The following is a 14,259-nucleotide window of genomic DNA, read 5'->3' as shown; positions in this document are numbered from 1 at the left end:
TAACGATTGGCTAAAAGGACTGTCCATCTGGTGATGTCACGGAACTTCCTCTATGGGCAGAGACCACAGCCCCCCAAGGACCAGGTTTCTGGGATCCCCGCCATTACACACATGGCGGAGCCGAGAGGTGGGTGTTGCTTTGCTTCTCTTCTGGTTGAAGCTGGAAGGTGAGGGGGTACAGGCTAAGTGGGCCATCCCCTCTTAAAGGCGCAGCTGTCCCCAACATGAGGGAAAAATGAATACAACAAAGAAAGGGAAATACTTAACTGCCATGAGATATTTGATATGGAGCCATTTTACAGATGAGGAAATTGGGGTTCAGAGAAGTTTTAAGAAGTGGCTAAAAATTACATGGCTATCACACTGTGAGGCCAGAAAGCAAGCCTGGACCTCCTGTGCGCTCAAGATGTATGAGAATAATTTTCAAGGAGAAAAGGACTTGCCAGACCGCCATAGTGAGAAGTCAGGTTCTGGGGACTCTCTGAGGCAAAAGGTCATTCCCAGGCCCCTGTAGGGAAGACAAGGCATTGCTCTAATACCAGAACCTTCCAGTGAATAAAACTAGAAGCTCTTCCATCCAGCAGAGGAGACAGAGAAAGTCTGGTGCTAGATGGAAACCTTGGAACTTAGAAAAAGAAAAGACTCCCCTGAGGCAACTCCCTTGTGGGTAGGGGCTGGGAAGTATGCTGCCTCTGCAGTGGAAAGCTAAACACTGAAGCCCTGTGATAAAGAAGACCTTGCTTCCCAGTCTCCAAACACTTACATGCTTTCTGGAAATTGCTTGCTTGCTTGTTTTATGGTACTAATTGCTGAACTCGGGTTTTGCAATTGTTCTACTACATGAGCCTCAGACCACAGTCTTCCTACCTCTACCTTTCAGATAAGAAATTATTGGGGCTGGGAATATGGCCTAGTGGCAAGAGTGCTTGCCTCATATACATGAAGCCCTGGGTTCGATTGCTCAGCACCACATATATAGAAAATGGCCAGAAGTGGCGCTGTGGCTCAAGTGGCAGAGTGCTAGCCTTGAGCAAAAAGAAGCCAGGGACAGTGCTCAGGCCCTGAGTTCAAGGCCTAAGACTAGCAAAAAAAAAAAAAAAAGAAAAGAAAAGAAATTATAGGTATACGCTACCTAGCTCCTTTCAGGAAATATTTTAAAGACAAGTGCTACAGGGTTACATAGTGCCTTCCCCCACCACCACAAGGCACTTGTGTTGAAGGCTTGACACCCAGTGCATGGCACTACTGAGAAGTGGTGGAATCTTTAGGAGATGAGGCCTAATATTAGGAAGTCAGATTACTGGGAGCATGTCCTTGAAGGAGATACTGGAACCCTGGCCCCTTCCTGTCTCTCTCTTTCACTTTTGAGCCACCATGAGGGCAACTCCACCATGTGCCTGCCATGATGGCCTGCCTCACCACAGGTCCAAAGCAATGGGACCAACAACCAGGGACCAAAACTTACAACCATAAGCCAAATACATTCTCTCCTTTTTAGGTTATCTAAAGTCTTGAGTTACAATACTTGAAACATGACACAGAAAACCACGAAGAATCTTCACAGACTCAAAATGCTGCATCTGCAGTGCTGTTTGTTGGTGCTGCTAATCAGTAGCAATACTAGTGTGTGTGTGTGTGTGTGTGTGTGTGTGTCTGTCTGTCTGTCTGTCTGTCTGTCTGTCTGTCTGTCTGCATTTGTTGATACTGGGGCTTGAACTCAGAACAAGGGTGCTTTCCCTTAGCTTTGTTGCTCAAGGTTGGCACTCTGCCACTTGAGCCACAACTCCACTTCTAGAAACAATACTTTTAGAGTCCATAGGTGACAACCGGCCTAGCTATCATCCTCTCCTGAGAGCCAGAAACCATGTTGGGTAGTTTGCACAGGGCCTCCTTGGTCCTTCCTTACACAAACTTCAATAATATTGTCTTGTTATAAAATGGCATCCCTTCAACAGGGCAGTGCAGCATATCATGGCAGACTCCACACAGGCCCTTGGCAGCAGGGGCTGCTTGTCTTCTCCAGCCTCACAAGAATAGTCGTCGGTGAGTGCTTACTGTGTGACACTAGCCAAATACCAGATGCAGCAATGGAACACAAGACATGCATATGAAATATAAACTTGCTAAAGACAGAAAAGGAACTGGGTATGGCTTAGTGGTAAAGTGTTAAAGCTTTCCCAAGGACCTGGGTTTCATTGCCAGCACTCAGAAAGAGAAAGAAAAAACATTGCTAAAAGTGGTGGCACAGGTCTATAATCACAGTATTGAAAAGTCTGAGAAGCAGGAAAATCACAAGTTCTAGGCCAGAGAGCTCAAGGCCAGCTTGAATGTATAGCCAGGCCTAGTCTTAGAAATAAAAAAAAATAAAAAAAACTAATGACAGACAAGATGCAAGAACACAGAGGAGGGACATTCTAGCATGACAGAAGTACAACACAAAAAGCTTTAAGCTCGTAGCACGAAATAGCATATGTCTAAAGCCAACCCAGATAGGAACTGAAGTAGAAATTTTAAAAAAAAACTATTACCACAGCAGGAGACTTGAATTTATCTCTCAACAAATGATAGAACAAGCAGAAAAGAAAAATCAGTGCAGATCTAGAAACCAGAGCACAATGATCTACCAGCAATTGCAGGATTCACATTGTTTTCAATTATATCTGGGACATTTACAAAACTGAACCATGTCAGGCCACAGTGCAAGACTCACTGTAAGTCTGAAGGACTGAAATTATGCAGAGTAAATACACTACATAACTAAGCTAAAAAAATCAATCAGTTAAATGTAACTAGAAAATCTCGAGTGTTTGGAAATTAAGTGATAAATTTCTGAACAGCACAAGTTAACGAATTTCTTTAAGTTCCCCATTTTCCATTCTAAGCATTTAGACTAACCTGAACTTTCACATGAGCTTCCATTTCCCCATTTCTGTTGATATTTTATTAACAAGTTAATGTTTACTAACTACATTAAATAATTCTTTCTCTTTTTTCTTTTTTCCCATATCCCTTTATTTATTCACTTAATTATCTTTAAGTAGTTGTACAATGGCAGTTGTACAACATGTCAGTTTGTGAGTACAATGCATCTTTTCTTCTTTTTTTTTTTTTTTTGCCAGTCCTGGTGCTTAAACTCAGGGCCTGAGCACTGTCCCTTGCTTCGTTTTTTTTGCTCAAGGCTAGCACTGTACCACTTGAGCCAAAGTGCTACTTCTGGCTTTTTCTATATATGTGGTGCTGAGGAATGGAACCCAGGGCTTCATGTATATGAGGCAAGCACTCTACCACTAGGCCAAATTCCCAGCCCTACAATGCATCAATGTCACCCCTTCCATCATTCTCCTCCATTCATGGTTTCAATTTGTGTTTCCTTAATTACTTTCAAAGCCAACTACCTGCCCATATGTTTACCACCTTCCTTTTCCAAAAGCTGTTGATTCTCAGCTACCGTCCAATTCTTTTTCATGGAATTGATGCTTCTTCTACTCTGTAGAAATCATTTCTATATTAAGAAGGTGTATATTTATCTCCTATATGAATTGGATTAAGAAGATAACAAGAAAACATGCTTGAAGTGCTAAAACTTTTCCTAAATTATTCATGGAAAAAGAAAATAAATGAGTCAACAAGGATTCCATCATGGACATGATAAACCACTTGGCAGTGAATAACAACAATATCCATCTTAAATGTGTAGAGGCATTATCTAAGCATCTACAGGAAGATGAGAACAAGTAAGTAAACACAAAAAATGTAAGAGAGACATAGGTGAGGCAGTGACATGGGTCAATGGTGACAAACTGACACTGAGGGCATGAGTGTTGTTCTTTAGCTCTTTTGTTCAAGGCTGGTGCTCTATAATCTGAGCCACAGCTTCATTTCCAGCTTTTGCGGTGGTTAATTGGAGATAAGAGTCTCCCAGTCTTTCCTACTTAGGCTGACTTCCAACTGCTCATGATCCTCAGATTTGGCCTGGATCTATAGCTAGATTTACAGATCTAAGCCTCCGACATCACTCTATAGTACTTAAATTACTCATAAAGCCCCCCACTCCAGCTCCCAGAAATTATAACCTCATGGGCCTACGGTAGGTCATAGAAACTGTATTTTTAAGGACAAACATATTCTCACCACAGGTGTGTGCCTGCTGCCATCCTAAGCACCTAAGAAGATTTGTGTAACTCATATTCATTACAACCATGGGAAGTTCTTCCATCACTATTGCCACTTTTTATGTAAGAAGAAAGAGGCTTAGACAGCTTAAGAAACCTATTCAGACCGAACCCCAAACTAGGGCTCTGGCTAGCTGAAAGTGAAGCCCAAGGATGCCAAAAATGAGGAAGAAAAGGGTCTTCAGATACTTTATTATTGACTAATATGTTATTTATGTTGTTTATGTTATTTCCTACTCGAAAGCCAGGACTTCATCTACTGAAAGTTGTCACAAAGACTTAAACAGATGTGAATGTTATAACAACTGCATCTAATCTCACCCTTCTTTCCCTCTCATTATACAAATGATCCCCAAAATGCTTATAGTTTTTGCCTAACCTCATACAAAACTGATCACCTCATTCCAGATCAAATGCTCTATGGTATGTTCTCACCATCAGCTTATGTTCCAGTTGCTCCACGTTCTCATCAGCACTCAGTATTGTCGGCATGATAGTGTCTAATAGTGAGCAGTGGTGTCCCATCATGGCAGACAATAGAAACAGTCCTTCCAGGTGTCTTTTCTTGCCCCAGGATATTTAAAGTCAAGGGTAATCATATTTCAAGAAATTCTATCCTTTAAACCAAATGCTGGGGAAAAAAGAGCTGAACAGAAAATTCATTCACTGGATAAAATAATTGAAGATATTTCACCAAGCAATCCACCCCCTTAATTCCAAATAAGCACATGAAGAATGTCCAGCATCACTGTTTATCAGGGAAATCCATAACAGGATACAACTACAGACTTGTTAGAATGACTAAATTTAAACTGACTGACAATGCCAAGTGCTGACAAGGGAAGGGAACAACTGGAGCTCTCCTCCTAAATGAATATGCTTCCAGGCAAAGCCCCTCTCAAAGCAGGCTGATAATTGCATATATAGTTAAGTATACTCCTATCATATAACCAAGTCATTCCATAGCTAATGTTTACCCATTCATGAAAACTTTCATCTACCCAATGTCTTCTGCTCAAACACTGATAGTAAATATTTATTTCTAAAAGCAATAAAATGATACAACTCAAAAGTTCATAAACTGGTAGATAAACCATGCAATAAAATACTATACCCTAATAAAAACTAATGAACAATTGATACATACAGATGTAATATGGAGGTCAGATGTGGCCAGTGAAAGAGGGCAGAAGCTGACTTCATCTCCACTGCCTCCCCAGCCTGGGCTGCACAGAAGCCCCAGAAGATTCCCTCTCCTTGTAAACAATAGTAACCCCCACCCCCCATAGATCTGCGCACCAATTCTTGATGGGCATGCCTGGATTCCTACAAGAAGGGAAGCCCCAGGGAAGCCCCATCCCCAGGTAATGGGAATTCCTGAACCCCAAGAGACAGGGGTGGGCACTTGGCCTATAGGTTACTGAACCTGTCTGTCAAGTGCTTGGAACTGGGAGCTTCCTGTGACCCTGTCGCCTGACCTGACCCTATTTAGGGGCAGGCCAGCTCAGGCGCCAGTACACCATGCCACATGATCGAGTCTTGGGTCTATCGACCCCATGCCATCCCAATTGAGCTCTCCATTGGAGCTGAATTGGTTTGTTGGTACTTGGAAATCCTCCAGAAGTAAGTCTCTGTGCCACTGTCCTGTTCTGTGTTATATGTTTTTCTGAAACCTGGGACCGGTCCATCCAGAAGTTCCCCAATAAATTCATCTTTTTACTTGAGACTCTCTCTGAGTGGTGGATTCTTGGAGGAATGGGAGATCCCCTCAGACGCCATTATACAGAAACATGGTTAGATCACAAAAAGCAAGCTCTTTAAGATGATAGAAATGTTCTGTATCAGAGATTAACAAGCTTTTTCCATAAAGACAAAATAGTAAATATTTTCAACATTATAGGATATACTATAACTGTCACAAAAATTCTACTCTGTCATAGACAATATATATTTTTAAAAATGGATACTGTGTATTCAAATAAAGCTCTATCCTCAAAAATATGTTGCAGGTGAATTTGACCCCCACTGTACTTTGTCACACTCTGTTCTACATCATAACTATGATAGCCTAACTATAGATAACTACGATATACCTTCAACGTTTGTCTAAACTTGCCAACTGTTAGTATTTCCCTAGCCTCAGGTCCTCATCATTTCCACGAGAATGGTTATCAGGGCCAATGGGTATCATGGTTTCCTCTGGCTACCTCCTGCAGCTTGGGCACATCAAGGAGTCACTGGGGCTGAGGTCTTCAGGGTCCAGATCTGCACTGGGCAGAGCAGTGTAGTAACAGGATGGCCTTGAACTGCAAGTTCCCAGGTGGTGTCCTGGGTGAGGGATGTTATCTTGTTAAAAGAGACTTTTCAAAAGGTCAGGCAAGGGGCTGGGAATATGGCCTAGTGGCAAGAGTGCTTGCCTCGTATACATGATGCCCTGGGTTCCATTCCTCAGCACCACATATACAGAAAATGGCCAGAAGTGGCGCTGTGGCTCAAGTGGCAGAGTGCTAGCCTTGAGCAAAAAAGAAGCCAGGGACAGTGCTCAGGCCCTGAGTTCACGACCTAGTACTGGCCAAAAAAAAAAAAAAAAATGGGGCTGGGAATATGGCCTAGTGGCAAGAGTGCTTGCCTCCTACACATGAAGCTCTCGGTTCGATTCCCCAGCACTACATACATGGAAAACGGCCAGAAGGGGCGCTGTGGCTCAGGTGGCAGAGTGCTAGCCTTGAGCGGGAAGAAGCCAGGGAAGGTGCTCAGGCCCTGAGTCCGAGGCCCAGGACTGGCCATAAAAAACAAAAGGTCAGGCAAAAGGCTGACAAGTTCACAGGACCAGTTAACATGAACGACATGGGAGAACACACCCTGGGCATGAGCCAGAAAAGTTCCATTTGGAACATAAACCCAATTGTGGCCCATTACAAGGAAGGAGGAATAACTGGACTGGAGGCAGGAAGGAAGTGCTTAGGGATATAAATATATATCCCTATAAATATATAAATAGCAAGTAACAAAGGCAAGAATGCAAGTTTCTGTCCAGATGGAAAATGGACAGGTGTGGATATTAGGTGGGTAAACAACTATTCCTCTTGATCTCCTGGCTCTGATTAATTTTGAAAGGGCAAGTTTAAATTGACTCCATTTAAGATGAGACTTCATCTCCTCTTACTCCTCTCCATGGTTCCTCGTTGACAGGATTGACCTCATCCTGAAGGTCTAGGTGCTCATTGCTTGGATAGCTTGTCCCAGTTGGCATTCACAGGGTCTGAACTCAAGATCTGGGCACTGTCAAAATCTTCACAGGAACACCACCTGTGACTCCTAGATTCCCTGAGCAGTTTTCCATGCAAAAGAGAGAGAGAGAGAGAGAGAGAGAGAGAGAGGAGAGAGAGAGAGAGAGAATAAGGAATCACTAGTAGTGAAACCAGGCAGTTTGGGAGCAGACTGTGGAGGCAGCTTCCTGTAGTGATGAACCGCCACAGTCCATGCAGCTAGCACACATGTCCTGGGTCAGGAAAATCTAGGTTAGCAGCCACATTTTCATACTCATTCCAAAATGACTCTGGCCCATACTCCCAGCCTGGTACCCCTCCTCTGTTATTAATAAACAACAAATGGGAAAATGTTAGCATTTCCCTAGCCTCAGGTCCTCAGCTCCTCCCACTAGACCCCAGATCCACCCATACCTAATGAGCCACTCCTGCTCACTACCTACCTACTTCCCCTTTACCCCCAAAGAGAGAAGCTGCCACCTGGATAAGGTGCAGACACCATGTAGCTCCCTCTCCCGTGGGAACTATGGTCCCACTAATAAACCTCCTTATGAACCTTCTTCTCCTGTCTGTGAGTATCTCCGCATGGTCCTCTGGGATGGCCAGGACATATCCTTTCATTGGTGCCGAACCCAGGATAAGTTCCCCAGTGGATTTGCTTCCCCATTTCTGGGAGATCCAAGCTGCCCCTGGGACCTATTCTGTTGTCCTAAGCCCACCCAGAGGACCACCGAGGTAACTTCTCCTGACCAAGCGCTCTACTTCCAACCACCACAACAATCTACAAATTCGCCCTCACACCCAGGGTAAGTGATCATCTAACCAGGGGCTCAGATCCGATTTTCCGACATAACTTCTATGAGCAGTCAGGCATATGGAGTTCTCTCTCTCTCTCTTTCTCTCTCTCTGCCTCTCTAAACTCTGCCTGCCTGCCTGTGATATAGGATGGGCTGGTACTAGCTTCCAAAGCTACCAATATTTGTTTAACATCTGCTTTGAAAGACATTAAGAAAGGCTTTCTGTTCTTGTTATTGATGTTTGTTAAGCTTGGAGATTTGGTTAAATTCGGCTTGTTTTGGCTAAATCCTAAGTTTTCTCTAGCATTGACCAAGTGGTGGACAATAGAATTGATTTTAGATTTTAGAATTGATTTTAGAATTGATCTTGGTTCCAACAAGGTTCCAAAAACTCTTGGAGGTGGAAGCCCACCCACCACCCAGGTAATGGGCGTGCCAAATTCCTCAAAGCAGGGCTGGGATGTGGAGACTCAAGCTCCTGGTAATCTTGCCCCCCACCCTGAACTCTGTAACTGCCACCCTGCAATTCAAATGCTGGAAGGTGAAGGTGTCTTGCTGTGAGCCTGCTAAGGCTCTGACCAGCTCCGCCACCATTACACCATGCCACGTGTCTGTGTTCTGTTTGTGTCCTGTCTCCCATCTCCTGGACCTTCTCTGGTCATAGCATCCCACTTCAGCTCGCTGTTGGAGCTGAACTGGTTTCTCAAAATGTGGCTTCTCCATTTCCTCGCCAGATAATTTGTGAAAATTTTTGTTTGCTGGAAAACTTTTTGTTTTCTAACTGACCACATGGTTCTAAAATATGGGCAAAATAGTATCATTTTGCCACTGGAATTCCAGAAAACATACATGGCCAATTAAAAAAAAAATTCTAAGCGCGCCTCAAAGCTTGTGCACAACTGTCTGTATGTCTATCTGCTGGTAAAATATGTAAAAACTGGCATCATGGTTTCAAAATTACTTGCTTTTGACTACTATTTTAACTTACTTTTAAGTCTTGTGTTAAACTGGTCTTTGCAGCCTGTGGGTGGAGTCACAGTGAACAGCCTGGAGCCAATCCTGACTCTTATCACCAGACTCCAAGCCAAAAGAAAAAAACCCAGGTTTTAAACCCAAATTGATCATGTTTTGGTGCAAGCAAATGTGTGTAAGAAAAACTCCAAAGGTTCTAATATGCAGCACGTGGTATAAGTACAATGATGTAAAACCAGTGTGTTATTCTTTATGTCCATCTATGCTAAAAGTCAAGTGTACATCTGATCCTGACAATTCTTTGGTATAGACTAAGATTTTGCTTCTCCATTTTTCTCTCCTGTGTTCTCATAAACCCTTAAAATCAAGGGACCAGAGTCATTTTGGAATGAGTGTGAAATGTGGCTGCTAATCTAGATTTTCCTCCCAGGACATGTGTGCTAGCTGCGTGGACTGTGGCAGTCTGTGGCTACAGGAAGCTGCCTCCACAGTCTGCTCCCAAACTGCCTGGTTTCACTACTAGTGATTCCTTATTTTCTCTCTCTCTCTCTCTCTCTCTCTCTCTCTCTCTCTCTCTCTCCTCTCTCTCTCTCTCTCTCTCTCTCTCTCCCTCTCTCTCTCTCTCTCTCTCTCATGAAAAACTGCTCAGGGAATCTAGGAGTCACAGGTTATCTTCCTGTGAAGATTTTGACAGGCCCAGAGTGCTCCTGACCTGGCTCTGCACTGCCCCCCTGCCAAGATTAGAGATGGGCTTATAGCAGGCCTATCATGACAGAGTTGCAACCGAGACTTACTCCAAGCTTAAACGCATCAGAGTTGTGTTTGGTGGCCACAGGGTTGCATTGGGGTAGCATTGATGTCTTCCCCCTCCATGTCTCAGAAACTGTCGTGGCTGCTGCAGAGAGCAGACTTGGTTGGCCTTTGGTCTATGTAGATTTTGTGACTAGGAAGATGGTTAAAGACCCAAGCCTTCTACAATCTTTTTAAAGTGTCACCCTGCTTAAACCAGTAGGGCACCAGCCTACAAAAGCCAGAGTACTCAGAGTAAGCAACCAAGGAATACTGGGAGATTTCAAATATCTTTAACCAGTCTGTGTAGAAATTTGCAGGCAACCCAGCAGGAGGTGTGACTATCTATCCAGGGGACTCTGAGATGCCACTACCGTCTCACCCAGATCCAACCCATCTCTCCTGCCTGCCTCTATCACACATGACTAAGCCTGCTGATTTGGTATGGAAGACACAGCCACTTCGGATCCACTGAAGCTGAGACTGTTACATTGTCCTGACCATTTGCCCTCTTGATTGTTATTCATTGTGAAGAGTTAAAGTAAACCCCATTTTCAGGCAGCACCCATTTTGTTGATTTTTTAAATTATGAGTAACCCTGGCCACCAATTATCTGGCTAGCAGGACAAGCTTATTAGGGCCCAGCCGGTCAGGAAACTCCCTGCTTAACTCTAACCACCCCGGAATGCCTCCAGCCCTGAGCCAATCAGATTTGTACCCGTATCCTAAACTTGCTTGAACACCTGATTGCTGTAACTTTGGTTTTTTGCCTTTATAAGCCTTGTGAAATCTCAGCTCAGGGCCTTCCTCCTAACCTCCGCTGTGTCGGTGGGTAGGATGAGGCCCGATCTGCAGCTCGCCTGAATAAAGCCTTGCTTTTGCATTTCGGAACGACTGGCTCTCGGTGGTCTTCTTGGTGGTCTTCTCGTAACTTGGACATAACAATTTGTGTTCTCTTCCACCTGCCAGTAAGGTTAAATGATATGATTTGATTTGATGGCACATGTATCTCATTCAGTCTGCTGTTCTCTAAGTGTTACAGCAGAACTCTGGCAAGTATTTGTTGGTCAATTCTCAACAAGTTACAGGTAAGCTCTACTCCTATTGTTCTCCTGTTGCTCTAATTGGAAATAAAAAGGGCTTTTATGGCTAAGACTCCTTGGATTGCAGATTGAAGCCAGCCGGGCAGAAAAAAACATCCCTCTATAACTCCATCTCCCAACTAACCAGTAAAGAGCCAGACTGGAAGTTTGGCTCAAGAGAACCAGCCAGATGCTGAAAGCGGCACCGTGGCTCAAGTGGTAGAGCACTAGTCTCGAGCAGAAGTGCTCAGGGACAGTGCCCAGGCCTTGAGTTCAAATCCTGTGAATGCCAACTGGGACAAGCTATCCAAGCAATGAGCACCTAGACCTTCAGGAAAAGGTCAATCCTGACAATGAGGAGCCATGGAGAGGAGTAAGAGGAAATAAAGTTGTCAGGGACCGAGACCCTGACTTGAGCCTCTGGCTGGAAGCCACCATAGAAAACATGCTATTGAGCCTCTGGCTGGAAGCCACCATAGAAAACATGCTAAGAAACCAACCATTGAGTCAGCACCACCTTGGTTGCACTAGATGGCCCAGTTCATAGAGCAATAATAATAGATAATTCTTGAGAATAAACCTACCAGAACGTCCTACAGTCAAGTCTCTTAGCAACCCAGGTAGGACCCAGTGTATAGGAACATTTTGTGGTCAGGTCACTTAGCAACTCTCCCCTATAGCATGACCAGTAACCTTTTCACCCTGCCAACGTCCTGCTACCCCAAGCCAACTTCCTACAGGTGCTGAAGAACTGCCCCCTCCTGCTCCAAGATTGCCCCCTCCTGCTTTAAGAGTATATAAGTGTGTGAAAAATCAAAATAAATTGGCAGCTTGAACAGACTCCCATTTGTCTTGCTGTCCTCTTTGCGTCTCCCTTTCCCTTCATTCTCTCTCGTAGGTGGTCTCCCCTGTTGATGTCCTGCAGGTCGGGACATAAAGTCTCATCTTAAATGGAGTCCATTTAAACTTGCCCTTTCAAAATTAATCAGAGCCAGGAGATCAAGAGGAATAGTTGTTTACCCACCTAATATCCATACCTGTCCATTTTCCATCTGGACAGAAACTTGCATTCTTGCCTTTGTTACTTGCTATTTGTATGTGTGTGTATATATGTATGTATATATACACATATACATACATATATACACACATATATACATATATACATACATATATACATATATGTACATATATATACATACATATATATATATATATAAGCTTCTGACTGGTTACTCCCAATCAGTCCAGTATCCCTAAACACTTCCTTCCTGCCCCCAGTCCAGTTATTCCTCCTTCCTTGTAATGGGCCACAATTGGGTTTATGTTCCAAATGGATCTTTTCTGGCTCGTGCCCAGTGTGTGTTCTCCCATGTCATTCATGTTAACTGGTCCTGTGAACTTGTCAGCCTTTTGCCTGACCTTTTGAAAAGTCTCTTTTAACAGGATAACATCCCTCACCCAGGATGTCACCTGGGAACTTGCAGTTCAAAGCCATCCCATTACTACACTGCTCTGCCCAGTGCGGATCTGGACCCTGAAGACCTCAGCCCCAGTGACTCCTTGATGTGCCCAAGCTGCTGGAGGTAGTCAGAGGAGACCATGATACCCATTGGCCCTGATAACCATTCTCATGGAAATTATGAGGACTTTTACCAACCAAACTGTCAAATAAATACTTCGATACCAGGCCAAATGATGAATCAGGGAACCCTGACTCTTTGCCCCTTTACAGCAGGAAGTAGCTCCAGAAGAAACAACCTCTGCCCATACTCCCAGCCTGGTACCCCTCCTCTGTTATTAATAAACAACAAATGGGGTTACTAACAAATGTTAGTATTTCCCTAGCCTCAGGTCCTCAGCTCCTCCCACTAGACCCCAGATCCACCCATACCTAATGAGCCACTCCTACTCACTACCTACCTACTTCCCCTTTACCCCCCAGAGAGAGAGAAGCTGCCACCTGGATAAGGTGCAGACACCATGTAGCTCCCTCTCCGGTGGGAATTATGGCCCCACTAATAAACCTCCTTATGAACCTTCTTCTCCTGTCTGTGATTATCTCCGCATGGTCCCCTGGGATGGCCGGGACATATCCTTTCACTGTGTAGTCATCATGGGTAGTTTCAATGTGTATAAGTTATACTTCCATAAAACTGACTTTAGAAAACCCAAAGTTACCTGAATTTAATTAAGCAGAAGTCTATATTTTTCTTCTTAAACTGGAGTGATTACTAGCCCCATAAAAATAAGCCTGTAGATCTGAAGAAAGGCCTTTGAATGCAGTGAGTTATGGAGATACTTTAAAAAGGCAAAAAAAAGAGAAGTTTAAGATTTCACCCTATGTCACAATCCTAAATCACGGAGAACTGTATACCCAAAGAAGTGTGTGCTCTTTGTTCATTTCTCCCTGGGCTGAGGTGGTAATTGACAAAGGCATTCTAAAATGATTCATTAGAAACCAAAGAAATAGAAAGTCTGTTTGGAATCAGAGTTGAGTGACTTAAGGTGAAATCTTCAGTTCCCTCCAGTCCCCCGCAGGGAGGGAGAGAGAGAAAGAAGACTCAAAGGGCTGCTCCATTGCTGAGATTGTAGTTCTGTGTGACTACTATGAGGTGCCTCACAATGACCACTAGATGCCTGAACTGCACAGTCTCTGTAGGTACTCAGAGACAAATACAACCCATGCTGATAGAGAAGAGAAAGTACACATATCAAGCATGGTGCTGGCTCTTGGTAGAATGATTGTGTGCGCATATGTGTCTGTGTGCATGCATGTGGGGTGTGTGTGTGTGTGTTGCTGAGTATGGAAACCAGGACTTCACACATGCTAGGCAATCACTATAGAGCCATATTCCCAAACAATATTGATATTTTATTGCCAACTCTTCCTAAATAATTCTATTTAAACTCAATTAAAAAACTAACAAATATGTTTCAAATCACAGTGATTCCAGCTAGGAGCCAGTGACTCATGCCTGTGATCCCAACTACTCAGAAGGCTGAGATCTGTGGATCAGAGTTTAAAGTTAGCCCAAACAGGAAAGCACATAAGACTCTTATCTCCAATTACCCAGCAGAAAGATGGAATTGGATGTGTAGCTGGCACAAGTGAGAAAGCACCAGCCTTCAGTAGTCCAACAAGAGCTTGAGGACCTGAGTTCAAACCCAAGTACCT

The sequence above is a fragment of the Perognathus longimembris genome, chromosome 6, assembly GCF_023159225.1.
Source record: "Perognathus longimembris pacificus isolate PPM17 chromosome 6, ASM2315922v1, whole genome shotgun sequence".
Classification (NCBI taxonomy): Eukaryota; Metazoa; Chordata; class Mammalia; order Rodentia; family Heteromyidae; genus Perognathus; species Perognathus longimembris.
The sequence above is the reverse complement of the archived record's forward strand: the minus strand, read 5'-3'. Positions refer to the sequence as shown.